A 26,842-nucleotide genomic window follows, 5' to 3' on the forward strand; every position below is an offset into this window, starting at 1 on the left:
CGGGAAAGATGACGGATATGCGTCCTGATACAATACACAGCAACGTATGTTTGGATGGGTGATCTTTGGAGAGCACGATTGTTGCAGGTGTTGACGCGCAGCGAGGAAGTCCTAAACACGTGCACAATGCTTGGCCATGTAAGCTGCACGAACATGAGCGAACATTTGACTTGCGCGTACTGGACAACACTGGAAAGCTGTAGCGTAAAGTTTCTAGTAATAAACCTCTGTACAACTGAAGCGTAGAGCGTAAAGATGTGCCTCATGTTTTTCTGCACACGAATATCAGTACCTAAGCAATCGTCGACAGTCCTTTATTCAGGTACGTGCAATGAGGGCTCCAAGAAAGATTTCGGTGAATTATTAGACCTGGTTTCTGATAGGCCTAAACAAAGATAATAGGTGCCAAGTTGCACGAAAGTTTCGACACTTCATCGATAAACAATGGCCCACTTCATGGTAATCTGCGTATTTACTACCATATACATCTCCCTTTAACATACCTTCGTTATCCAAACGGCTTCCACACATACGGCTTATATTTTGTATACTGCGGTGAGTACCCTTCTGTGGGAAGCACACACAACGGAAATGTGGCTGTGAAACCACCAAGCCAGCAGTTGTCACTCTCGCCAGTGCCATAGGCGTATTTACCGGAAGGCGTGTTTCGATTTACGCCCAAGCACAGTGCTCTACTGCTGCGCCGCCATGCGTCGCCCGCACGTACCACGTTCCTAGGTACTTTGTCGTCGAAGCGCCACGGCACACGCCCTAGATCCTTCTAGGTATTTGGTTTTACGTGCCTGGCTGTGCCTGGGAGCGCAGTCTGCTCGGCCCAACCCACATTCGCAGAGTTTAGGCGGTGTAGGTAAGTTTCAATTTTAAATGCGTAAGCATTTTCACGCTTACCCAACGAGAAACCCGTCTCTCCGTTCGACCCTCAATAAAGCAACCGGTTTCGAGATGGCGCCCGCAGCAACGAGCATTATTTGCCTTGCGCTGCCTCTCGCTTCAACGCCAACGAAGCGGTGACAACACAGCGCTGAGGGTGCTCTCAGCACACGCCTCATTCTGCCACTTTCGAAGATCGCTTTCAAGTTACGGGCGTGCGCGTCTCTTCAACGCTAAGTAAACGGCGACAACACGGCGCGCGAAGCTACGAGCAGTCGGCACTCTTTGTGGGCATTTATCACCCCACTGTGAAAAGTTGGCGACAAAAAATATCATTTGCCCCCCTCCCCTTCCCCACTTTTGAAAACGGACACTTTCGACAGCACACTGGAAAGGCCACCAAAACTACAGCTGCAGCAAAATTTTCTTTTTAATAGAGGGGCCACGTAAGTAATGCTTCTCTTTACTACGTATCCCCCGCTTGGGCAGCGAGGATTGTCTTTTATGTCTGCTCAGGACAGCGCACTACGCGTGGGATTCGCCATACACGCTCGCGTTGCGGAGAACGGCTAACGCTGGGCAGTTAGCGCTCTGACAAACATCAGCTTGCGCTACTTGCATCATGCCCAATTTTTTGGGACCGCCATTTCCGCATTTGACAACACAATCAGCTTGCTATATTTAACCTGCGGGCGAAAAGGAGGCCCAGATAAAGTATTATAATCAGCCGCGCCCGACGACTTGTGTGCCTTACGACATGAAATCGTTGGATTATCGCATGTTTACAGATAGCCTACATCGCGTTGCAGCCTCAGTAGCTTATACCTGTAAGAGGTTTGATTAGATTTTTGATGGTGATAACTGGTCGAATTTCATTGCGTGATCACGACTTATCGTAGATATGCTTGTGAGAAATGGCCTTGGTCGAACGTGCAGAGCCAGTTCAATACCAATAGAAGACTGACTTGAATTTTTCCTAAAGGCATATGTCACTTCAGACTTTGTCGATTTCATTTTCAGGTTGTTTCTACATAAGAGCTACACTATTTTTTGTTTCCCGTCAGGGGCAGGAATAGCAGATATTTCATATTGTTACGAGGAGTTGCGGAGGAATGGTTTTATTTACAGGAGAATTGGACGATGATGGTAGCGTGATCGTAACGCAGCCCGGCCTCTCAAACTCCTCGTCCTCTTCGTCTTGTCTTCCTTCTCTTCTTGTCCGTGCCTTTCGTATCTGTTACATTTCCCCGCAAGCAGACGAAGCCCGTGGGGCGAGTCAGGATGGACAAGGAGGGTAGAAAGGCTTCAGGCGAGCAATATGAGTCAGCTGAGTTCTGCTTGATCGCCGACCATTGCACAGTAGGCGAGCTATGACGTAAGTGAGTTCGCTCAGGCGGTCCACAACTACATATGGGCCTGAATATTGTGACAGGAACTTTGGCACAATCCACGCTTGCGTTGCGGTGTCCAAAGAAGGACTAAGTCACCTTTTTGCAGCGATACTTGTACGTGACGGTCGTCGTATCGCTCTTTCGAACGCCTTTGCGAGGCCAGAGTACGAATACGAGCTATTCGACGCGCTTCTTCGGCGAGACACAAAGTCGCCGATACAGAATCATCACTGTGCAGAACGACGGGTAGGAAAGTGTCCAGAGGGCTTCGCGGTAACCTTACATACAGGAGATAAAATGGGCTATAGTTCGTGGTTTCGTGCTTCGCCCTGTTGTACGCATAGGTGATGAAAGGCAGCACGTCGTCCCAGTTCTTATGATTGGAGGAGACGTACATGGCAAGCATGTTAGTCAGCGTTCTGTTTGTCCTTTCAACGAGGCCATTGGTCTGTGGATGATACGGCGTGGAATGACGAAACTGTGAAGTGCACAAACGAAGCAACTCTTCAATGGCATCAGCCGTGAACTGGCGACCACGGTCGCTGATGATGACACGTGGTGGGCCATGACGAAGGACCACGGAACGGAGCAGGAACACCGCCACGCAAGCAGCAGTGGAAGACGGTATGGCTGCAGTTTCTGCATACCGTGTAAGATGGTCTACGCAGGCAATTATCCAGCGGTTCTTGTTGTTGGATAACGGGAATGGACCCAAAAGGTCAATGCCTACTTGCTCGAACGGCGTACTGGGCGGTGTCAATGGCCGAAGGGGACCCGGGGCTGCGGTGGTCGGTCGCTTGTGACGTTGGCACGTTTCACAACTAGCGACATAGCGCTTGGTTGTTTCGTACATCTTGGGCCAGTAAAAGCGCTCCTGCGTGCGGTGCAGCGTTCGTACGAAGCCGAAATGGCCGGATGTCACATCGTCATGCATGGCGCGGAGAACGTCGGAACGGAGACTCTCGGGGACAACAAGCAGAAAACGCGCTCCATGCCCGGAGTAATTAGTTTTGTACAGCAATTTATCACGGACAGTAAAGCGACCGCTGCCTTTAGAAGTACGGGCGGCGACAAAAAGCGGATCAAGGGTAACATCATCCCGTTGTTCTCGCTCAAAGTCTGCCGCGTCAGGGAACGTAAGAGTAACAGCAGCGAGACAGTCGTCAAAATTCTCAGCATCGCAGTCGGTAGTCGCAAGAGGAATCCGAGAGAGGCAGTCTGCGTCAGCGTGACGACGGCCACTCTTGTACGATACCACAAAGTCGTATTCCTGGAGGCGCAGTGCCCAACGTGCGAGGCGACCAGAGGGATCACGCAAACCGACCAGCCAGCATAAAGAATGATGGTCGGTGATAATCCCTGCGGACGAGGAGTTTGAGAGGCCGGGCTGCGTTACGATCACGCTACCTTCATCGTCCAATTCTCCTGTAAATAAAACCATTCCTCCGCAACTCCTCGTAACAGTTGTGGTGGAAGGTGCTGGGTAATCGACACCCGAAGACGGAGGCTTAACCACAAGTTCTTCGACGGAGCCGTCGCCTTGCTGGACTCCCACCGAATTCACCGGAGCTGAACATGTCCCACGACGCAGACGAACAACGGCCCATTCCAACTGCTGCCCCGACAAGTTCTGTCCTGCAACTGAGAGATGGGCGTCCCTTCGCCGGAAGAGCGGACGAAGACGTCGAGGAATGGCTCATCCATAATCACCGGGTGAGTGCCGCCAACAGGTGGAACAGCGCTTCTCAGCTTTCTAACGTCGTGTTCTTTCTAACGGATACTGCGTTGGTATGGTTCGACAACCACGAGGAAACATTCACAACATGGGGCAGATTTGTTTCGGAAATCAAAGAGCGATTCGGCGACTCCGCGACGAAAAAGAAAAGGGCAGAACAGACGCTACTGCAACGTGCGCAAGTACCAGGCGAAACCTGCACGACCTACATTGAGGCAGTAATCAAACTGTGTAGGATGGTGGACTCCGTAATGTCCGAGGAGGACAAAGTCGGGCACATCCTAAAAGGAATTGCCGAGGATGTTTACAATTTCCTCATTGCAAAAGACAGCCTGGCGTCCGTCGCTGACATCATTCGGCACTGTCGTACTTTCGAGCAACTGAAGACGAGGCGCATCACGCCGAAGTTCGGCAGGCTAGCCAATGTGACCACAGTTGCAAGCGTGGACAGCAACCAGCCCCTCGATCTGGCATCAACGATACGACAAATAGTTCGGGAAGAGCTCAGCCTGCACGCGCAAGTGACACATCCAAGCACTCCTAGCTTCCGCCTACCACCAGATTTTGAGCCAAACGTGGCATCCTTCTCCCCGTATCCTGCGGCAAGGGGCACTGAGGATTATGAACTCGCGCCCCGACAGCAGCCACGTCTCTACGACAGAGGCCCTACTTATAACGCAGCCCGGCCTCTCAAACTCCTCGTCCTCTTCGTCTTCTCTTCCTTCTCTTCTTGTCCGTGCCTTTCGTATCTGTTACAATATTTTGAAAAAATGAGAGCAACTTTTTGGTGACGTGTACCGAAAGTTCGCACTGGGTAGGTTGTTTATGTGCTCTGAAAACAGTTACTGATAGTCGCTTTCTCCCAATTCTTTTGCGTTATACACGGCATTTAGTTGTTTTCCCCCCGCTATCCTCGGTAAAGTATGCGGGGCACGGTGTTTATATTGATTCGAAGTACGAAGCAATGTTCTGCGTGACGAGGGATCAATGTTTATTGTGTGTAAGTTTATTACAGCCTTTGTAGAAAGTTGCTCATTGAAGCGTTCCTTGGTGTCATACTGCCGCTAATTGAAATATTTCCCAGACTCCTAAAACAACAGCACGAGGGACGCTTGGAATCTCGTGAAAATATAGAGAATCTGAAAACGCAATGCGTTGCGAAACTTTCACTTTCCTGCTTTAAATGAAATTGTTGCAGATAATTACTAAACCCTCGTTTTTCGATGTGTTTTCGGGCAGTATACGAGATTCTTAGTTTCTCCAGTGTCCTCGGTGAGCTGAACAAGGCATCTTGTTCAGCTGGGGAAAATTAGAGGCAGTGTATGGGCGATGTGTAGGCAGCGTTCCAAATGGGTGGATTAAATGCGCACTTTCATGTAGAATACGTATGCAAGTGGTCCATAGCGTTATTAGTCTGTTTTACGAGCAATGTAAACATTGGACGGCGGAGCTGGCATAATTTCAACTACAACTGAGGTCAAATTTTGCGAACATAAGGGGAACAATAGGCCCAGTTTATCTGCGAGGGTAAATGGGTGTTCATCAAATACTGCTTTAAAGAGAATTCTAAGCAAGTTTTCGAAATTATCACGCTGCTGCCTGTAACTGTGTTTCCCAATGTCCCAAGAGACCTCTGAGTTTCAGATATTTTATATTTTGAAGCAATAGGTAGAATATTAAGTGTAAGGTGTCGTGTAGCTTTAACGTCTGTGGCTTACTTAGAAACGTTACGAATAATTATTTAACCCTCATCCTTCCTCATTTTACTTTTTCGTGCGTGATATATCAGTTTCACCTGTGTCCTCACCGAACGAAAGGCGGCAGCTTCGTTCTGTTTGGTGACTGTAAGGGCAAAGTAATGGGTAATGTGTAGGTGAAGTTACAAATAGATCGGTAATTGGGGCTTTCGCAATAAATTACGTATGCAAGCACTCTAGAGTATTATGAGCGAGTCTAACGAGCGGGAAAATTGAGCCCGCTGCCCTGGCAGAACTATAAAAGCCACCAAGACCAAATTTAGCGATAGTTAGTGGTACGCTATGGGAACTCTCTGTGCGAAGTTAAATTCAGTTGAATCAAACACAGCCTTTGTAAAAAAAAATACTTCTTATTCAAGTGTTACAAAGAGAGAGAGAGAGAGAAGTTTAATGATACGAAATGCTGAGAGGTCGGCCTCAGGTATATTCCTCTAGCCAGCTACTCGGCATTGGGGGAAGTGGAAGAGGGAAAGAAAGAGGGAAGAAAGAGGTGCATGATGGGTGACGATGACGATAGAAGGAAGATGTAGAAGATATGGCAAGCAATTTGGCATGCTCAAAGTCTGCAATCCAGGCCAGTAATTTTTAAAAAGTTCAGTAATGCCTGGATGGCCTTCAAACTCGATTGAGCATCTGGCCAAGGGCCTAAAATAACATCCTCCGACAACGGTGCGCTGTCGAGACGCTTAAGGTCGTTGTCCAGCCTTTCACGCTCTTCCACGTACTTAGGGCAGTCACAAAGCACATGACCTATAGTCTCAGTCACATTGCACACCTCACACTGTGGAGACTCGGTGCGTCGCATGAGGTGCACGTATCCGCGCGTAAACGCTACCCCCAGCCTTAGTCTGTGCAGAAGACTGGCACAGCTTCGTTGAATTTTCGGTGGTAGCCTAAAATTCATGGTAGGGTCCAATCTCTGGAGTCGTCTGTGGCGATTATCCGGATTGTCCCAGTGCTTTGCTGTCAATTTTCGGATGACACTGGAGAGGAAACAGTTGGCGTCCGCTCTTGGAAAAGGAATTGAAAGCAGTGACTCTCGTTCTTCGAGTGCTTTCTTCGCTTCGGCGTCGGCCAGTTCGTTGCCCTGTATACCACAGTGACTCGGAATCCACTGAAATGTGATTTGGTGGCCGTTTTCTTGCGCTAAAGTGTAGAGCTCGGCAGTTTGAAGAGCCAACACTCTGTAAGCGCTTTCTTTCAACACCACTCTAAGTAGTTGAAGAGCCGATTTTGCGTCACTGAAGACTGTCCATATTTGAGGAGGCTGTCGCGAAATATACTGAACGGCCTCTCTGATTGCCACTAGTGCCGTAGATGTTGTAGTCGTCTTGTTATTCAGACGAAACCGTCGGATACTTGATGCGCAGGCACGACGAAAGCCGCACCAGACGCATACGACGAGACCGATCCGTCTGTATACACGCTCACCGAGGAGCCATATTCTTTCGACATATATTCAAGTGTTAAATGTCTGAGGCCGACGGTAGGTATTCGCGATTTTTTAGAAATTCCGGGAATGGATGGACGTACCGGTATTTTGGACATTACCCATGGGGGCATATGTGGAAGGTCAGCCGGGGCAAAGTATGCTGGTATCGCAGATTCTTGGCATTTAACGGCTTTTGAAAAAGTGGAGTCCGGCCGTATATCGGGTAATGTCGATAAGGGATCGCGTCCATGACGGCAAAGCAGTCGCAGGAATACTCGAAGAGGTTCGCATCGTAGATAGATAGGTAAAGGGGTGACGCGAGCCTCCTCAATTGTTCCGTGGGTTGAGGTGCAACGTGGAACACCGAGACATGTTTTCAGCATCTGTGCCTGGGCACTTTCCAGCGTGCGCAAACATGAAGGGCTCATACTTGACAAAACTGGCAGACTATACCGAATGTATCCAACGTAGAGAGCCTGGTACAGCCGGAGTAGCGAATGCTCAGATGGACCCCACTTCATACCGGCAAGAAAGCGAAAAACTTGAGCAAGCCCAGTTAATTTTTTCTTTAACATTGCCCCATGTTTCGACCACGAAATACCGCGGTCAATGACAACGCCTAGGTATTTGTGGTGGGTGACATATGGGATGGCATTTCCATTGATCATAATTGGATACCAATGCATAAGCTTCCGTGTGAACGCTATCGCAGCGCACTTGACTGGGGCCAGTTGCAGTCCTTGGCACTGCAGGTACTGAGAGGTTAAAGTAACAGCTCGCTGCAACCTGGCACGAATTTGCGGTCGCGTGACTGCGGATGCCCATATGCATATGTCGTCTGCGTAGGTACTGATGCGTACTGTATCAGGAATTATTTCCGCAAGGCCAATAAGGGCAACATTGAAAAGAGTCGGGCTGAGCACTCCTCCTTGAGGCACTCCACGGACCACAGCGTGTCTTGTCGTTTCGCCATCATTCGTGGACATGAAGACTGTACGACCATCTAGGTAATTTTCAATCCACATGTAGAGACGGCCGCCGATGCCTAAATTACTGAGGGCATCAAGAATGGCTTCGTGCAGTAAATTGTCATAAGCTCCTTTTATGTCTAAGAAAACTGCTCCTACAAGTCGGTGTCGCTTTTTTTCGTGTTCGATCGTGGACACGAGATCAATGACACCATCTATTGCAGACCGGCCACGTCTAAATCCGGTCATCATTTCAGGATAAAGCTCATTCTTTTCCATGAACCATTCTAATCTAGTGAGCACCAACCGTTCCATCACCTTACCGACACAGCTAGCTAAAGCTACTGGCCGGTAAGATGACATTTCGTAGGGCGATTTTCCTGGCTTTAGGAGGGCCACCAAACGGCTGGTTTTCCACTGCTTCGGGACTGTACTGGATGACCACGTGGCGTTATAGTATGACAGCAGGACTTTCCGACCTTCCATCCCAAGGTGGCACAGAGCAGTATATGAAATACCGTCAGGTCCAGGGGCAGAAGATCGTCTCGACGCAGCAAGTGCAGCTTCCAATTCCGGCATTGTGAAAGGAAGGTCAAGACGATCATCTTTAGGAAGTAGCACGGGTCGATCCAATGTTGCACATGCTGAAACATCGGTACGGGTGACTCTTTTACAGAAGTCTTCGGCAACCTGCACTTCCGTCAGAGATTGGTGAAGTGCTAGAGCACGGAAAGGATGTTTTTGCTGAGGAGGGGCACGAAGGCTTCGTACTATCTGCCAGATCCTAGAAAGTGGTTTTCGAGGATCCAGAGACGAACAGAAGGTCCTCCACCGCTGTTTTCCCATTTTTCGAAGGTGACGCCGTATTTTTCGTTGAGCTCGTCGACATAAGACAAGGTCTAATGACGATTGAGTTCGCCTAACCTTCCTTTCCGCTCTCCGACGGATCGCTCGGAGCCGTTCATATTCAATATCAATCGCCGTTCTGGATGTAGGTGCACTGATGAACTTAGTTGCCTTCTGCGCTGATGATACAATAATGTCTTCTATATCAGATGGTGAAGTGATGTCTCTGCAGTACTCTTCGACAGATGTAGAGAATGTGGACCAATCAGTGCAGTGTACAGCAGATGCAGTTGATTGCACAAACCACTTCATCTGCACATATGTTGGTATATGATCGCTCCAATGTGTTTCTATGTCCAAGCACCAGTTGACTAAGGGCAGGAGGCTCTGAGATACAATAGTGAGGTCTAAGCAACTTCCGTAGGTAGTGCCGCGGATGTAAGTTGGAGATCCATCGTTGATGACAGCCAGACCTTCAGTGTCTATGAAGTCCATCAAGTTCCTACCCCGGCAGTTCATTGCGGCACTTCCCCAGTAAGGATGATGAGCATTGAAGTCTCCAATAACAACATGAGGGCCTGGGGAACTTTGTAGCACAGTGGATAGATAAGAGAGTTCAAGTCTTTGTCTAGGACGTATGTAGGCGCCGATGATCGAAAACACATGTAGTTTATGTTTTAGTGTCACACTCACATATTCATTGCTGTCATGTGGAGTGATCGTGTTCCGCACAAACGTCATGTCATTGCGTATACACATTAGCACTTTGCTCTTGTGTCCATCTTCACGTGACCAGAGCTTAACGTATCCGGAAAGGCGAAATTCCGACGTGAGATTTGGCTCGCATATCACGATCACTGGGAAGCGGTATTTGAAGACTGGTTGCCTAAAGTCAGACATGCGGCCGCATAGAGTGTGATATGGCCGCTATCAGCTATGCTTCCCAGTGTCCCGACATAACATGTAGGTTACAACAGCTTTATATTTTGTGGAAAGGGGAGGGGGGCATGGTAACTGCCGTGCGTGACAAAATATTTACGTTCCTGGTCCAATTAGAAGCATTTCAAATAATTACTGAGCCGTCGTTTTCATTTCCCTATTTTCAGGCGTCATAACACGTTCGGATTTAGTTTCAGCGATATCGTCGCTGAACTAAAGATATTTTGTTTATATTTTGCGAAAAGAGAGGGCGCGTTATGGGAAATATGTAGGCAAACTTCAAAGACAGGCAACTAATTATGACACTTACAGTGAATTACGCATGCAAGCGATTCGGAGCTTCGTGACCGTTTTTTTATTTATTTTTTTCGAACAAAGAGTTTGTCCCATTGTCCTGGGATAACTGTGAACTCTACCGATACCAAATCTAGCGGAAATTTCGAGTGGGAGGATACCACGGTAAATTTTATAGCGAAGTTACATGGTGTGTTGATGAATAACTGGCTCTGTAAAAATTCCGAACAAGAAGTGCTCCAAAGCGGGCAAGGTTTCAAACGAAACAGTCATTCATATACGGGCAACTATAAGAAACAAACTTTTATTGTAACTGTTCGAAAGAAACATCTTCGCTGGAAATCGGGTTGTAATTCTCCAAGGTGGCACACCTCTGCTGTGTTTTTTTTTTTTCTTGTGAATATCGCACGTAATTTATGTTGATTGTGCTTCGTTGCCTGTAACCTCGACAATAATATTACCTGAACTAGCAATATATTTATGATGTAGACTTAAACTCCGAGTACAATTCCTTGTTTAATTATTAAAATTGTTTGTGGCAAATTTGCATTTTTATGTGCGGATACTGTATACCGTTGCCACTGCGCGGGATCCGGGACCTCTGTGAGGCACTAATTGCCTTTTGTCCCTCCATCATCTCGAAATTTTATTCAGTTGCAGGAAATAAATGCAAATTCAAATAATTTTCCGGACCCCCCATGGTTCACCATGTGATTAATTAATAGGCTTTCTTGTCTCAATACGGCGATAAGCACTGCTTGGACGTTTCCACCGAGGCCGTCCTTTCATCAGCGCGCGCCCAGGCGGCGACGAGGCCCGACTGCGACGCGCAAACAAAGGGGCTTCGAGGCGAAGACTGCCGTCCTCCATGGAGGCGCTAATTACCGCGAAGACCCCTCTATCCGAACCTGACCCTGACAAACTGGACTAATTTATGAAAGGGACCAACGTCGAAGGCTATCGTGAGAACAGCGTCGCCCTCGGGATTGCTACGCGCTTGCGCCATATGCGGGGGCGAAGGTGCATCGTAGGAGGCGGAGTGTGGCGGAACGGTGCGACATCATGGGAGGGATATTGCGACCGATTCGACGATTGTGATTGGCCGAGATACAGTCATCATGTTCCCTAGTCTAGTCTCCTGGTGAAGGCAATCGTTTTAAAAGCGGAGACCGTCGTTGCAGTAGAAGGATGCTGACATGTCCTGATGCGAGCTCGGCCGTTTAATATGCTCCTACGTGAAGTGGGCTTCCGTATCTGGAGCGAGTGTAAATAATGTAAAATAAGCAATCTTTTCCTACATTCCAACTACCGGACGTACTCATCAATGTGCCTGGAGGATCCCTAGGCCAAACGCTACCTGGAGCCACAACATGGTGTATGCCTGTTAAATATACAAATAACTGACCGACGCATTTCCAGGCTATTTCACTTATCGTATGGAGAAAGAGAAGGTCAGATCGTTTGGGATTTGGCACCCCCCCCCTCCTCGATAAATCGTTTGTACGCCACTGCCCAGCGCCAATCCTCCTCGCCCGGTTCTGCTCCCGCCAAGTGTTGTCTGCATAGCGGTTTTGAAGAATTGTAAGAAGCAACCTCAACGGCGCTACTCAACAGTAGCGTCAACGGTAACATCAGCAATCAATCATATCTGGTATCATATGTGAGTCATCGCCAACAGAACAGACATATTTCTTTTTATTTATTTATTTATTTCAATATCTCAGTATCCATAATAGAGGTGGAGAATATATGAAAATGGGACTCTACATGCTCGAGGTGACGTCATGGCGATGGTCGTAACAAACTCGGGCAATTGGCTAAAAGTATTCAGCGCGTCCAAAACTGCAACGATTGGAACCGGCGTACAAGTCCAATAATGCAGCCTCATCGCCGTCGTATCGTCCTTTGGACGTCGTCGTTGAGGCGATGTTTATTGTACCGTCGATGTTGTCATCGGATCAGCTACCACCACTTTGGGTGGCACTTTTCCTTTGCGAATGTCCACCTACACTTTACTGATAGTTCAGCTTCTCCGAATACCCCCGTTTTTTTTTTCTCCCGCTTAAATTTTGTCCTCACCTTGAGTATATTTTGCGGATGAAGACCCGAGGACGTGCAGATATTACGCTAATTAATAATGTGTAGCAATACGTGATCACAATGCAGAAATATTTAGCCCAAAAAGTGCACTTGCTTGTTCCCCTTATTCTTTCTGTCACTCGTTAAGGCTCGGGAAAAGTTACCCATGCAGGTCGACCCCCAGACAAGGGCGTATTTTTTCTTCAACTGCGACGCTTTCTTTCGAAGAAATCCGAGTTTTTTTGTCGCTTCGCGGCACACTCGGGTGGATGACCACTTCTTTCTCTCGTGAATCTTTCTCCACCTTGCGGATTTTCACAGAAATGATTTGCGCTATGGTAGGTAAGCGCAAAACTGTCAGCAATGCAACAGCCTACCTGGTCACGGCATTAAGATAAAGTGGGTTACTATTTGTAATAGAGAAGTAGCACTTATTTGAAGAGCTTCACGTATCCCGATTTCGCATGCAGAAGAGAAAGAAGCAAAAATTCGGCAGACGCACTTAAGACTGCTTACGTGGGGGAATGCGAAAGCATTATAGTCCCTTTGGTGAAGTGTTATTTTCTGCGCGTTCCTTGTCCGCGCAAGCTCTCGCCTCGGTAAGGCCAAATGCAAAGGCGCCAAGCGGCTCAACGCGCTCGCTTGCCCGCGAGGAGTTGATAACTCGAAGGACCGCTCAGCTGCGTTCAACTGGACAATATTGCTTTTCATCTTGTACACTCATTTTATACACTCATGACGTGGCGCCACCTCCTACACATTGGCTTCGCCATCACGTGCCCAACGACACATGCACTAGGCATACATTTTGTCAGCCGGAACTGTGCAGCCATCCAGACCGAAATTTATCTAATGCTGTTTTCAAAGCCATTAATTAACTTTGTTTACAGGAACCTCGCTTGGAAATTTGACGTCAACACGAGTATTTTTTGACGCGTTTTTAGTCTTTGCCATGGGCCATTTTTGGTACGATAATTCGATCACGCCGCCGACTACAACGACGGATTTTAGACAAATTGGGCTTTCGCATATGAATGAATGAATGAATGAATGAATGAGTTGGCTTAGCATTGTTCATGCAAAAATATCAGCCGCGGTTTGTCACGGTATCCAAGCAATCGTCGGACACAGTAACAGTCTTTCATTTGCCATGTGCGGTCAGGAACTAAAAGCACTGTCACGCTACAGCACGAGAACCTCGTGCTTTACAACAATGTCTCCAACATGTTGGGAGAAGAGGCCAAGCTCGAGAAAAGTTGCGATTGTAGGCAGTCTGACATTTATTGCACGACGCAATGCTAGACTTTTCCGATGAATTAGAGCTGTTCACACCGTTTCAAGCAGATTTCGCTTTACCTTTTCCCGCTTGCTGTTGTTTCGGACAGCTTTGTAGAGCTGCTGGGAATCCAAACTCGCGGCTTTCGCGTAACATACAGAATCGAATGAGTACGTGGTAACTGCAGGGGTATTAATTTTAAGTAAATGAGCCAGCTCGCCCTACTTTGTCGCGGGCTGAGACAGCCGTCCAATAGCAACTGCGCTGATACCTAGGTACACCTTTGATGACGGCGTTACGTGGCAGCGGCCTCCATTTATGTGCATAATAATAGCAGCATATTCGTGCAGTAGTCGGAAGATGTAATACTTTCTGGTCGTCTAACATAGCGAGTCGACTATATTGAAATAGCGGAATATTCGCACACCGCTTCTACTTGCGCATATTCTATGGCGAACAGGTAGTCAAACGTGCCCTAAGCTGCGTATATTTACCAGCTTCTATTCCAAAGCCACTGCGTGCTACCATGAAGTCGATATTTACCCAAACAAAGCCACTTTACTAATGCTTCGCCTGCAACTTTTCTCCTGGGACAGATACGATACGACATAAAGCACATTCCACAAGCGTAAACAACAAAACCATTAGTCTTTTCTCCCCCCCCCCCCTACCGATTACATAGTTCTATATATATTCTATACGGTATATGTCTGCTGCATTCTATGTCTTCTTGTGCTTTGTTATTCGCGGCTTAATCTTACTTTCCGCGTTGGCCATTCAGTCGTCGTCTATAACTGAAAGAACTGACTAAAATTTTATGGTCTTCGATTGGCCTTTCTGAGCTAACGCTTAACGGGGCGAACTATTTTTGTTTCCAAACTATTGGTGCTTCAGCATCCTACAGACTTCTGACACACTTGACATTATTTAAAGCTCTTGCATCGCCGCTTTGACCATCTATTTGCCCATTCCAAGATTACCGGTGCACACGATGAATCTGAAAATAAATCTTGTAGCCATCGCTCGTAATTCACGCTAACACCAGAATGTGGAGGATATTCCGCATCCACTGCCATGGCCGTGAGTTGAGCCAGGTAACACTCCCAAGGCTGCATCTACTACACCTAGCATGCATGCACGAATACCCAAGAATATGCACAGCCGTTCGCCGTTGCTCAATCGGTAGAGCATCGCACGCGTAATGCGAAAGATGTGACATCAGCTCCCACCGGCAGCAAGTTGTTTCTTCGTCCACTTTGATTTCCTTTTTACCTATCATTTCTGAATTACAATATAAAAAAGGAAGTTTCCCCTATGCTTTCTTTGGCTTCATTCTGTGTTGGCCTCATGTGGTCCATAACACAACACACACACATATACACACACACACACACACACACACGCACACAAACACACACACACACACACACACACACACACACACACACACACACACACACACACACACACACACACACACACACACACACGCACGCACGCACGCACGCACGCACGCACGCACGCACCCACGCTTGTACATAACATTGTACAAGATTCAGCTGATTGTTGCCTTGATGGTAGAAATTATTCACAAAGGTATTCCTACTTATACACGCAATCCTACATATACACGCGATACAGAACTGTTTCTGTGGGCACTGTCACGCCGTCTGCGAAGGCGTTCCTAGTGTTAAACAGTGTTACCGTCCTATCCTACGTCACACAGCGTACTGTCACAGCTTATCACAAAGTCCCGTGTCGTTTAAATAACGCAGCAGCGCCTTCATAGTGGCTCACGCTGATGTTCGCGTAGGCCCGTTTCCAAGGATGTTGTTTTCCGTTATTGGGCGCTGCAGGATCTGTCGGACGATCCCACCGCTGTTACCAGTTGTAGGAGTTGAAGGTTGTCGAGAGGAACTTGGGAGGAACTAGGTGAACAGGATTTATTTACATTATTTGCATTTGAACTTGGGATACATTTACACAGTCTAGCGTGACTCCCAAATGGAGCCCGCAAGACGAAACATACAGCAAACGAGCACACAGCTCACGTGTACATTGACGAGCACAGAGCACAACGACGAGCACACTCTAGCCGCCGACAACAGCTCGTTGTATCCACTTCGTGTTCCCTAGATCCCTAGGTGAGGCAAAACATTCGACGACATTTTAAACAAGCCGCCTCTCTGCGGGACGTTTTACAAACACACAAACGCACACACAGGTTTCAGTGCCCCCTCCGCGGGCAGACGACCTTTGCAGCGCAGTCGTCGTGGTGTCCATTGTCCTGCGTCCCCGTAGCCAGGTGGTCACGCCCGACCCCAGCCGGCGCCTCTAAATTTCAGAGCTGCCGTAGTCCGCAGTTCTCCAAAGGAAGTTCACGGTTGGTTAGCACTGTCCTCGCTGGTTCTCTGAAGGGCGCCCCCACCGCGGGTGGATCGAAACACGTGCAGCGGGCTGAAATAACTTGCACGTTGCAACCTTGGCAGGCCACTCCTAACAGCTCCTCCATGGCCCGGAAAATCTCGCCTGGCCAGTGCTGGCAACCGCTGGGCAGGAAGAGAATCGCTGGCGAGCAAGACGACGGCTTTGCTCTCTGCAACCCCTGCGCACTTGGAATGCCTTCAACCATCTCACAACAACTGGCACAGAAGAGTCGATCCCGGCAACACAATACCACTCAGCGTGCAAACGCTCGGAATCAGCTGTTAACCCACCAGGCTCCCTATCAAAATTTCGATGCAAGCCACTCAAATGGGAGCCCCAAATTTTGCCCCAAAATTTTGTGCCGCCAAAGCGAGCGTTCACGTTCCCCCTGAGTTTAACCAGATCTGACTGTCGTGCTGTACAAGAGCAAAGGTTTACGCAGAACTAAACCGAAGGCTCTCAAATACCAATACCCAAACATAACTTAAGCAGCCTAAGTTCACGAACAGCCTGTTCTTACCCTATCACAGTGGCGTACTTATCTCATGTACGATTGCCCCTGAACCATCTGGCCAACTCCACAGGTACGTAATCACAATCGCGCTAGCTTTGTGGTCTCTATTCAGAGCGCGTACTTGCGTCGTACGTAAGCATTTCATCACGCTTACTTACATTTGTTCCTTTAGTCCATACAGGACACGTCCATTAAACGAACAACCAAACTTGCGTAACTTACGCAACACAGAGGAACCTTTAAACAAATGTGTCTTCTAATAACTAGCTCTAAGCACGCGTACTAGAGAAGTCAGAATACGGCTGCCCTCAACACATACGAGCAACCCAGTCATAAACCTTCTGCTTCCTTCCGTCCGCACCGGACACGCGCTAATGGACCTAAGAGCTCTTAGTGCAAATCACGCAATTACTGAAAACTTACGCGCTTCACCTTAGAATATAAAAAACACATAAAAACAAGAAGGTTAACTAATACACACGCGTGTTACGACAGGCCTCTCAACGATAACCTTGACCTTCAGGTTACTCACGCACACAAAAAAGAAAGCCTATCTACTCAATTATGAACACTCGCGAAACCAATTGTGTAAATACAACACCTCTTTCAAACCTCGGAGCTTCTCAAACGAAAACACCAACAAAGCTCACACCTTACACATTGAAAGAAATCCTAGTCTCAAATCGCGAAAATTTCCAAGTGCCCAAAATTAAAACAAAATGCTTCACTTCTACGGAAGCTCCCTTGGCCTCCCGTTCCAAGTGTTTACAACTGACTCATACTTTTGAGCCGTACTCGAGGTGGTCGCGGTTCGAAAGCTACTCTGGCTACCGAGGAACAACAAAAGGGCTGACTCACTATCAGCTCCTCCAAGACGTTACAGTCTCCTGCCAATTTGCGTTCTGGCGCCCCTCTTTCATCACGATCTCGACTGACCGCGTCACAACTCCCTACCACCTGGTCTCGTCTTGCCACCTTGCGCTCCTTCGCACTACATGCTGCAATCCGCAAAGAACGACGGAACGACGCGGAACGAAACTGCCCCGTGCCCTTTGTCCGCGTCCGTGCAGAACATGCTTCTCGGTCTTTTTTTGACCGGTGGCTCGATCGTGTTTGATGCGCCAACATCGTCAACGACGACCGCACTTTTCTTCGCGCCCTGCCTTTTAGCGCCTGTCGCCGACTTTGGCTGCGCTACCTTATTTACCGCTTTCCTATCCTTACGGCGCTTCTTTCTGTGCGTTTTTTCCTCGAACTCTCTTTCATGTCGCCTTCTCGAGCCACGTGCTGGCCGGTACGCATCTCGTCGGCCCGGATCGGTCTCTTACCCGCACAGTCTGATTGATTTTCATTTAAATCAACTCTCACTTTGCCTCGACTGGCGGACAGCTCAACCGACTCTGGAACAATGCAGCAGGCTTTACTCGAGCTATGCAACTCGCACTCTTGCTAATTGCCCTCTACTGCATTGCCCAGCTCACGCTGTGCCTCGGCACACAGCCCACCGGTTTCTATCGCTGGCTCACGCGCACAGTCCGAATGATTAATAATTAAATCATCCCTATCTAGGCTACCTAGACTGGCGCAGAGCTGCACCGATCCCTGAACAATGCAGTGGTCTTCCCTTGAGCTACGGAGCTCGCAATCCTGCGAACTACCCTGAACTGCATGGTCCAGCTCGCACTTCACTTCGGCACGCAGATCTGACTCGACATGGGTGCTTGTATCTGTTGGGTCAACAGTACCCTGTACCTCGCTAACGACCTCGTTACCATGAGATGCGACCCACACGCGCGGTGACTGTGCCAATTTCTTCACAGCTGGCCTAGCTGTCTCTACAGTGCTCTGTTGGCACAGCACCTCGTCGCTCTCACTCTGGCCTTTAACGGCCTCTGCTGCTGCTAAGGCATCGTTAACAGCTAACACTTCGAGTTCACCTATGAAAGTGCTGCTAATCTCCCAGGTACTACTACTTTCCTCGGCTTTCGACAAAAATCTGCTGTCTACTTCCCACTTTCGCTGCGTCCAGCCTACAAATTTCTCAAGCCGCTGTGCATTTCGTGCTTTTAACTGCTGCAAATTTTGTATCTGTTTGTTCACTGCTGTCATTTCCCTTTCAAGCTCTTTCCGTTTTTGCTCACGCTCTTGGCGTTCTTGCCTACTTGAGTCCCGTTCCTGTCTTTTACTTAGAATTCGTTTACCCATTTGTTCTGTGAATTTCAAATCCTTGCCACTTTGCAAAACGGCTTTACGAATCTCTGATTCCTTCAAGTCCTCCTTTACGTCTACCTCGACCTCTTCACACAACCACAACAGGTCAGCTCTGGTCAAACACATTAGGGCCATGGTCGCTACTTTAAGCTTTGGCTCTGCTGTCACACAATACTTGCTGCGATACCCACGCAAATCAAAATACAAGTAAAAGATCCCCAGCGAATCAAATCCAAGAACACAGAGAAATTGAAGCCTGGTAAATCTTACAGCCAAAACCAAACGCTTACCCACTGAAGCAGCACCATATCATCAGTCCTTCTCCGCCGTACGCAGTCAGTTGCAAGAGGTGGTCAATCCCAAGTCGCCTCCAACTTGATCAGGATACCGGTCGGTCACCATGTGCCAAAGTCCGTGAGCTGACGTTGCTTTCTCCGAGTCGTAGGCCGGTCTACGAGCCGTAGGCCGATTTACGAGCCGTAGGCCGATCTCACCGCTGCCATCCAGATGTAAGATATGGCAGTCGTAGTTGTAGGGAGGACCTTGACTCTTCGTCGGGACTTAGGCGAGCAGGGTTTAATTGCTGTATTTACATTTGAACTTGGGATACATTTACACAGTCTAGCGTGACTCCCAAATGGAGCCCGCAAGACGAAACATACAGCAAACGAGCACACAGCTCACGAGTACATTGACGAGCACAGAGCACGACGACGAGCACACTCTAGCCGCCGACAACGGCTCGTTATATCCACTTCGTGTTCCCTAGATCCCTAGCTGAGGCAAAACATTCGACGACATTGTAAACAAGCCGCCTCTCTGCGGGACGTTTTACAAACACACAAACGCACACACAGGTTTCAGTGCCCCCTCCGCGGGCAGACGACCTTTGCAGCGCAGTCGTCGTGGTGTCCATTGTCCTGCGTCCCCGTAGCCAGGTGGTCACGCCCGACCCCAGCCGGCGCCTCTAAATTCTAGAGCTGCCGTAGTCCGCAGTTGTCCAAAGGAAGTTCACGGTTGGTTAGCGCTGTCCTCGCTGGTTCTCTGAAGGGCGCCCCCACCGCGGGTAAATCGAAACACGTGCAGCGGGCTGAAATAACTTGCACGTTGCCACCTTGGCAGGCCATTCCTAACAGCGCTTGTGCAGTTGGTCTAGGGTGGCTGACAGGGCTCCTCTTTGCGGGTTGAAACGAGAATGCTCACAAAGAAGCTGCGCGATTGTTTCGTTCCACCCGCAGAAGTCACAAATTGGGCTGTTAGTCATTCCGATAAGAAAGGAGTACGTATTTGAAAATGCTACTCTAAGCCATATACGGACAAGAACGGTGCATTTACGTCGTGGAAGGCCGGGCGGCATAAGGAGCTGTAAATTAGGGTCCAGGGTATGAAGGCGTGCACTTGTGAAATCCGATGAATTCGATTGAGCAATGGCCACGAGCAAGCGCGGAAAGTTTTTTTGCTGCGTCGACTCTCGAAAGAGGAATGGCAACGCAGTTGACGCCGTCATGGGAAGATTGGGCCGCTGCGTCCGCTCGATCCCTGCCATGTATGCCACAGTGACTAGGCAACCACTGATATATTATATCGTGTCTTTCGTCAACTATGTGATGGTAGGCTTGAGTTGAGTTGAGTTGTTGTAGGCTACTGGTGGGATTAGCCTTGCAGTTGCTGCCGGCAATTGCTCTACCGTAGCGACACTTAAAATAAATAAATCACATAATCAGACACAGACCTCCCCATTACAAATGGTCACTCCTCAGTTCACCATGTGGAAGCCAAATCCGTGTCCTGTAGGTAATTTAACAGAAAGCGAGAGCCCTCCTTCCTACCCAACCGGTTCCCGCGCGGGAAAACAATGTCCTGAAGAGAACTGTGATGAAGTCCTGTGTTCTTGAGGGACCCGAATAACACCCTCCTTTCCGCGTTATACACACTACAGCACATCAGGTAATGTTCTATGTCACCGCACACACCACACGTGGAGCATAATGGTGATAACGCCAGGCCAGTCTTATACATCCACGCAGGGGTACGAGCAGCGCCCATGCGAATGCGGAGCAGTAAGGTGGCTTGGTTTCTTTTGAGACCCTTGGTCACACATGGCTTGTGAGGTGAGCTCCACAAAAAACTGAAGTGGCACGACACCGCTTCTCTGAAGAGTCTCTTGTCTTCTTGAGGCATTTTTCTCAAAGGATTCCCAGACAGCGCTCTATGGGCGAGGCTGTCCGCCATCTCGTTGCCTATGATATGGTAGACTTCTCTAATCTCTGCGACGCGCTGCTCATGTGATCCATGGAACAGTGATGAAAGTACACTCTGTAGCGCTGCCTTGGAATCATAAAAGATTGACCAAAGAACACTAGAGACTAGGGACTGGAGAGAACAAGGCAAGGATATATTAAAGGCAGGGAAGTTGACCAGGACTGTAAAAACAATTCTGGTGTTTTATGTGCCAAAAGAGCGATATGATAATGAGGCAAGCCGTAGTGGGGGACTCCGGGAACTGATTATGACCGCCCGAGGTTCTTTAACGTGCACCTAATGCACGGTACTCGGGCGTTTTTCGTTTTTGCATTCCGCCCCCATCAAAATGCGCCCGCCGGGGCCGGGATCCGGTCCCGCGCCTTCAGGCTTAGCAACGCAATGCCGAAGCCACTACGCCACCACGGTAAGTTCACCAGGGCTAAGCCCACTTCGCTTCCCTGCACTGTGGGAAGGGGAAAAAGGGAGTAAAAAGTCAGAGAACAGGAAGTCCAGTGTTGCTGTCGCCGACGTAGTGGAAGTACTCTGCTCTGTATTGCACATGGTCGCCAAGTCCGGTAGCCTTCAGAAATCGCAGCAGCACTGCTGCGGCCTTCCACCGCTATCATATTCGAGATCTTGGTCCCACTAACTTGTCCAACAATAAAGGTCTTCAGTGCAGCTGGTTTACAGCTGTGCGGAGGTCAAGCCTTTCAAGGCTGAGGGGTAGATTTTTGTCCATCCCTTATGTTTGTTCTCAGTGGATTTAGGAACATCAGTATTGAACTGAACGGGCGCACAGGATCACCACTGCCGCATGTAAATTTAGCACTTTCGCCCCAACAGACTTGAAGCGTTTTTATCTAAACAGTGGCCCAAAAATACCGAATGCTAGGCGGGGTCTCAGGATTTACCCTGCTTTCTTCTTTAGAGTATACCAACAAATTTATGGCACCTTCGATAAGGTCACTAATCATTTACGCATGGATGTGGTCTACCTGCGTTACTTGTAAAAAAGAATTAAGCACACGTCTGCTGCTTGCATCCTTTGTAACTTGCCGGATGAATCTGTGGGGCATGTGCGCATTCTGTGTCCGCAATATAAGCAGCAGTGTGTGACCACGCGTAGCCGTTTGAACCGATAAATAGGCGTCCTTTATCAACGGTCAAGGTACTTCGTGCTTCATCGTACGCGGATCAAACCTGATTTTTTATATTGAGCATACCATTTTTCTGACATCTTATTACTTATCGCGGCTTCTCATTTTTTTCATTTACTCACGCCACACCCGATACATCATATCAGTTTTCGTTTTGTCTAAAATTACAAAAATAAAATTCATGCACACTCCCTTAGCCCATTTGAGACAATCAACATTGGCATTCGCCGATATTCTCACCTCTAATGCTCCAATAGACTTCGTAATAATTCCTCCCACCTACGTCAAGTTTGCGTCCTCCGAAAATGCCCGCGCTCTTCTTTTAATACGTTTAATATCTTGACAAGCTTATTATATTTTTCCTCTCCACGCCTCGCAGTTAGCTGTCACCGTGTCATGTACAGCTCCCACCTTCCCGTTCGCGTTTTTAGAATTGCGAGTAGGTACAGCGGGGCGTAGCACTTTTGACGGAGCTCAACGTTTCTGCGCAGGGACGAGTAAGAGCGGGCGCGAGAGAGAAAATCTGGGCGCTTTTGCTCCTTGAATATATTACTCTGCCTAGGCACTACAGAGGAGGTTTCTTAGAGCGCGTTGTATTCGTTTATCCCCTAGACATGCCGGCATTGCGGAGTGCGGTCGAGTTGGTTCTCCGCCGCTGGCCGCCCGCGCGGTGAGGCCGTGGGCACGGACGCCCCATTTAGTGATCGCTGCGTCTCAAGGGGCAAGGTTCTGACTGGTGTTGTATAAGTCGCGGGTCGCTTTTTTCGTCGCGACGATAGATCGGATTTTTTACAAGCACTGCTCCAGGAGGGCACATGTAACCGGCAAACGGAGGCCTCAGTAGAGTACCTGAGGTTATATTAAAGCAGGCGACGCAGGATCTCCGCGGCACCCAAGCGGTAGCGGGGGATCAAAGCTGGAAGCAGGGCGGCCCATGGGTTGGGGTCGCAGAGGCCGAAGCGTGCAAGGGGGTGTTCGCATAAAAAATTGGCTGTCCGCGATAGCGGACAGCCGATCTTATACTCCCCTGGCACACGCAGGCCTCTGCGAGCCCCAACCCACGGACCAGTCCGGCATCTAGCTTTGATGTCCCCGTAGCCGCTTTGGTGTCCTGGAGACGCCGCCAATAATGCGAAATAATGACACGTTGTTTTCATTAGTAAAAACATGATCGAATAAATATAGTTGCGTCGAGCCGCCAACTTGCGATGCTAAGTTCAGCACTACCACGCCCCGCGACTTCTGCCGGCACGCCTAGGGACAAGCGCATACAACGCGAGCCAAGAAATTCCTCCATAGTACCTAGGCAGAGTCGTATTTTCAGGGAGCAAAGCTCCCCACATTTCCTCTCTCGTACCCACTCATACTCGCGCATGCGCGCAAACGTCCGTCGTCTCCATGAGTGCCGCGCCCCGCTGTACCTACAAGCAGTTGGAAATACGCTTCCCGTTCGTTGTCGTAGCCGTTTATGCCCCACCCCCACACCATTCAATCCAATACTGGATGAGGTACAAGCTTCTATTACCGGGGTGTACATCAAGCTGACATTTCCAAATTCCCTGAGTTTTCCAGGTTTTGCCTCAGTGCCTTTGCAAACTTCCTTGTGTGATGCGTGTTTTATGTCAAGACGGGCTGAAACCATATCGCCCGATGCTGTCACACTCTAGTAAGCATATGAAAAAATTAAAGAAAAACGACTTAATCCGATTTGAATACTAAGGAGTAGTGTTTATGTTATTCAAAAAGAGAATAGAAGGGGGGGGGGGGGGTAGTAAAATGCCCAACAAATAAAATGTCTTCGAAAAAAATTGCAAATGGAGTCGGATATTCTCAAATACGAATAAAAAGGAGATGCATACAGAAGAAATATTTTCGAATATGAACTATTTCTATAAACTGATAGCAAGCTCAGTTATGAGGCCCAAACTTTGTCAAAATTGAGATTCTCTCTCAACAGCTCGTAAGTCAACCTGAACTGTCCTGACATATATGTCAGGACAGTTGAGGTATACTCTGAGTCCGCTCACGACGGCTCAGTGTTGTATTTCACTGCTTTAAAGAGTTTATTTTGGTTTGGATGAGGGACACCTGCATCTCGGCATCAGCCAATACTTTGTTTTTTGAGCTCAAGCTCCTTCAAAACGGAGGCAGCACGCTTCCTTTCCCATTCATTCCTCATTGCGTAGGTCCTTTCTGTTCTTGTCCTTCTAAGAATTCCGCCACTCGTTCGCCCCATGGACCATTTGAAGCATTTTCTTGGTCAGTTGCACAGTCCACGTCCAATTTTTCAAGCTCCCTGGGGGCCGCGAAAACCTTCGAAAAATCAACCAGTTGGAAAGAATAAATGCATGTCATCTACTGCCCTTCGGGGCTCAAACCGCCACAGACACATTCAAAAACGCTCTGAAGGCCTGTCTGTGCACGTATTAGGCATATCGGTGCTCGTACTGTGACAGGCAATACCGGGTGCACGCGTGTATAATTAAGGAATACATACTGTGTCCCATGGCAATAGCCCCTTCCCACACTTGTTATGCTTCACTGCAATACTTTTGCGTATGCTTCACCAAGTAACATTTCTGTATGAGGCGAAGCTGACTTTCGGGACCTGGCGTTATACAACGCACCGTGCTTTCCGAGCTTCTAAGCCAATCGCGAGGGCCACAAAGGCAGAGTCCGTGCCTGTGCTGACAGCAGCGAATTCTTTCAATAAAAAAAATTACCGACGATTACGTTACTTCCTAATGCGAAATTTGAGCGCAGCAAATAAGCTGTTTCACCTTTTCGATAGATTGAGGCGAAGAAATCGAGCAACACATGTATGCGCTATCACAGAATTTTTTTTTATATTTCCCGTACTCCTGGATCATCTCGACGGCGGCGACGGTAAGCTTCTGCTTCGGCGGCACGCACCTCTGGATTCTGACGGCGACGGCGCTGGGCCTCTGCTCTGGCAGATCGTTTAGCAGCAGCAGCAGCAGCAGCAGCAGACGGAGGACTTCCATCGGTCGTCTCGCTCATGGCTCAGAAAGAACTGGCAGATAATTTCGCAGTGGCGAACGGCAGCGGCAATTTCGGCTCGGGCGGTGCACATATACAGATCCGCCGCCACCGATCTGGCTCTCTGATTGCCACCGCACAGGGCGAACGGCAGCGGCAATTTCGGCTCGGGCGGTGCACATATACAGATCCGCCGCCACCGATCTGGCTCTCTGATTGCCACCGCACAGGGGTTGCATTGGAGGAGGAGCGAAGAAAGGAATTAAGTTCGAGCCGGCGCTTTGACAACCGGAGACTCGCAGGAAGAGGGGGGAGGGGGGCGGCGTGTACACCCAGCGGCAAACGATGGGGGCAGAAGCGCGCGCAGCAAGCGGACAACACGATAAAGGGAGGAGGGAAGAGATAGCAGCGACTGACTGATGCCGCTGACGCCGATACAGGGGGGGGGGGACCCTTTCCTCCTCTTTCTGCATGGCGGCGACGGTGTTCTATGCAGTTACGTTATCTTGACTCTCCAGCAGGGTTGCCAGTTCCGCTTAATATAAGCGAATGTGGGCTTCTTTTTTCACCGAGTCGCTTATAAATTTTTACAGTCGCTTGTCGCGCTTTTTGGGCTTACTCGCGCTTTTCCTGCAGATATCGTTATTTTAATGCCCGTCGCGCGCGTTTGTCGCTAAATATACGTGATAGCAGCAGGAGTCACAAAGTACGAAACTGTCCCTATCCATTCATCAATGTTTTGACGCCTTGCCAGCACTCGTGGTCGTCTATGTTGAAGTGTGTTGGCGGTGTTCTTTGTGCAAAATGGCTTCGAAGTGGTCGAAATAGGGCAAACGATATTGTAAAGAGTGGGAAAAGGAAGCGCAGCTCAAGCACTGGTTACGCCCAGTCACCGGAGACGATAAAAAAGCTGCATGCAAGTATTGCAAGTGTGAAATCCGCGCTCATCATGCCGACCTCGTTCAGCACATGGCAACAGAAAAACACGCGAAGAACTCCCGGCCACTTTCCAGTGCACGTTTGACAACCATGGGCGTCACCAAATCATCGCCTCCAATGACAACACCAGAATTAGAGCTCAAGCTGGCATGTTACTCGGCGTGTCATGCCACTATCAACTCTGTGGATCATCTCGGCGAGCTGTTACAGTCGTCCACGGCGTGCGATGTAAAGCTGCACCGAACAAAATGTGCAGCACTAATAACAAAAGTTCTTGCCCGTTGCCTGCTTGAGGATCTCGTGAAGGATATAGGTGCGTCGCAGTACTCATTACTGATTGACGAAAGTACTGACGTAGCAAATGAAAAGCAGGTCGCTGTCATGGTTCGCTATTTCAGCACCTCACTAAAAAAAGTTGTGTCCACGTTCCTGGGACTGTTCACGCTCGAGGGTTCAAGTGCCCAACAGATTGCACAAGGCCTCTTAGACTTCTTGACCAGTGTTGGTCTTGATTTCATAAGGTGTATCGGAATTGGAACCGACGGCTGCAATGTTATGGTTGGGAGGAACAATTCTGTATACACACACTTGCGTCGAAAAAATGAGAGCCTCATGCTAGTCAAGTGCGTGTGTCACTCGATTCAACTTTGTGCAAGCAAGGCAGTAGAAGTGCTGCCCCGCAGCCTAGAATTCCTGGTTGGCCGTTCGTACAGTTGGTTTTCGCACAGTTCACTGCGGCTTC

The 26,842-nt window shown here is 48.8% G+C and overlaps 1 protein-coding gene across 2 annotated transcripts in view; it reads right to left on the minus strand.

Moving 5' to 3' along the window:
• The window catches only part of Ac76E (adenylate cyclase type 2 Ac76E), a 944,861-nt gene that overhangs the window by 869,084 nt on the left and 48,935 nt on the right, over positions 1-26,842 (minus strand). The gene's annotated exons all lie outside the window — the stretch shown is intronic.

This window comes from Dermacentor variabilis, chromosome 1 (genome assembly GCF_050947875.1).
Source record: "Dermacentor variabilis isolate Ectoservices chromosome 1, ASM5094787v1, whole genome shotgun sequence".
NCBI classification, from domain to species: domain Eukaryota; kingdom Metazoa; phylum Arthropoda; class Arachnida; order Ixodida; family Ixodidae; genus Dermacentor; species Dermacentor variabilis.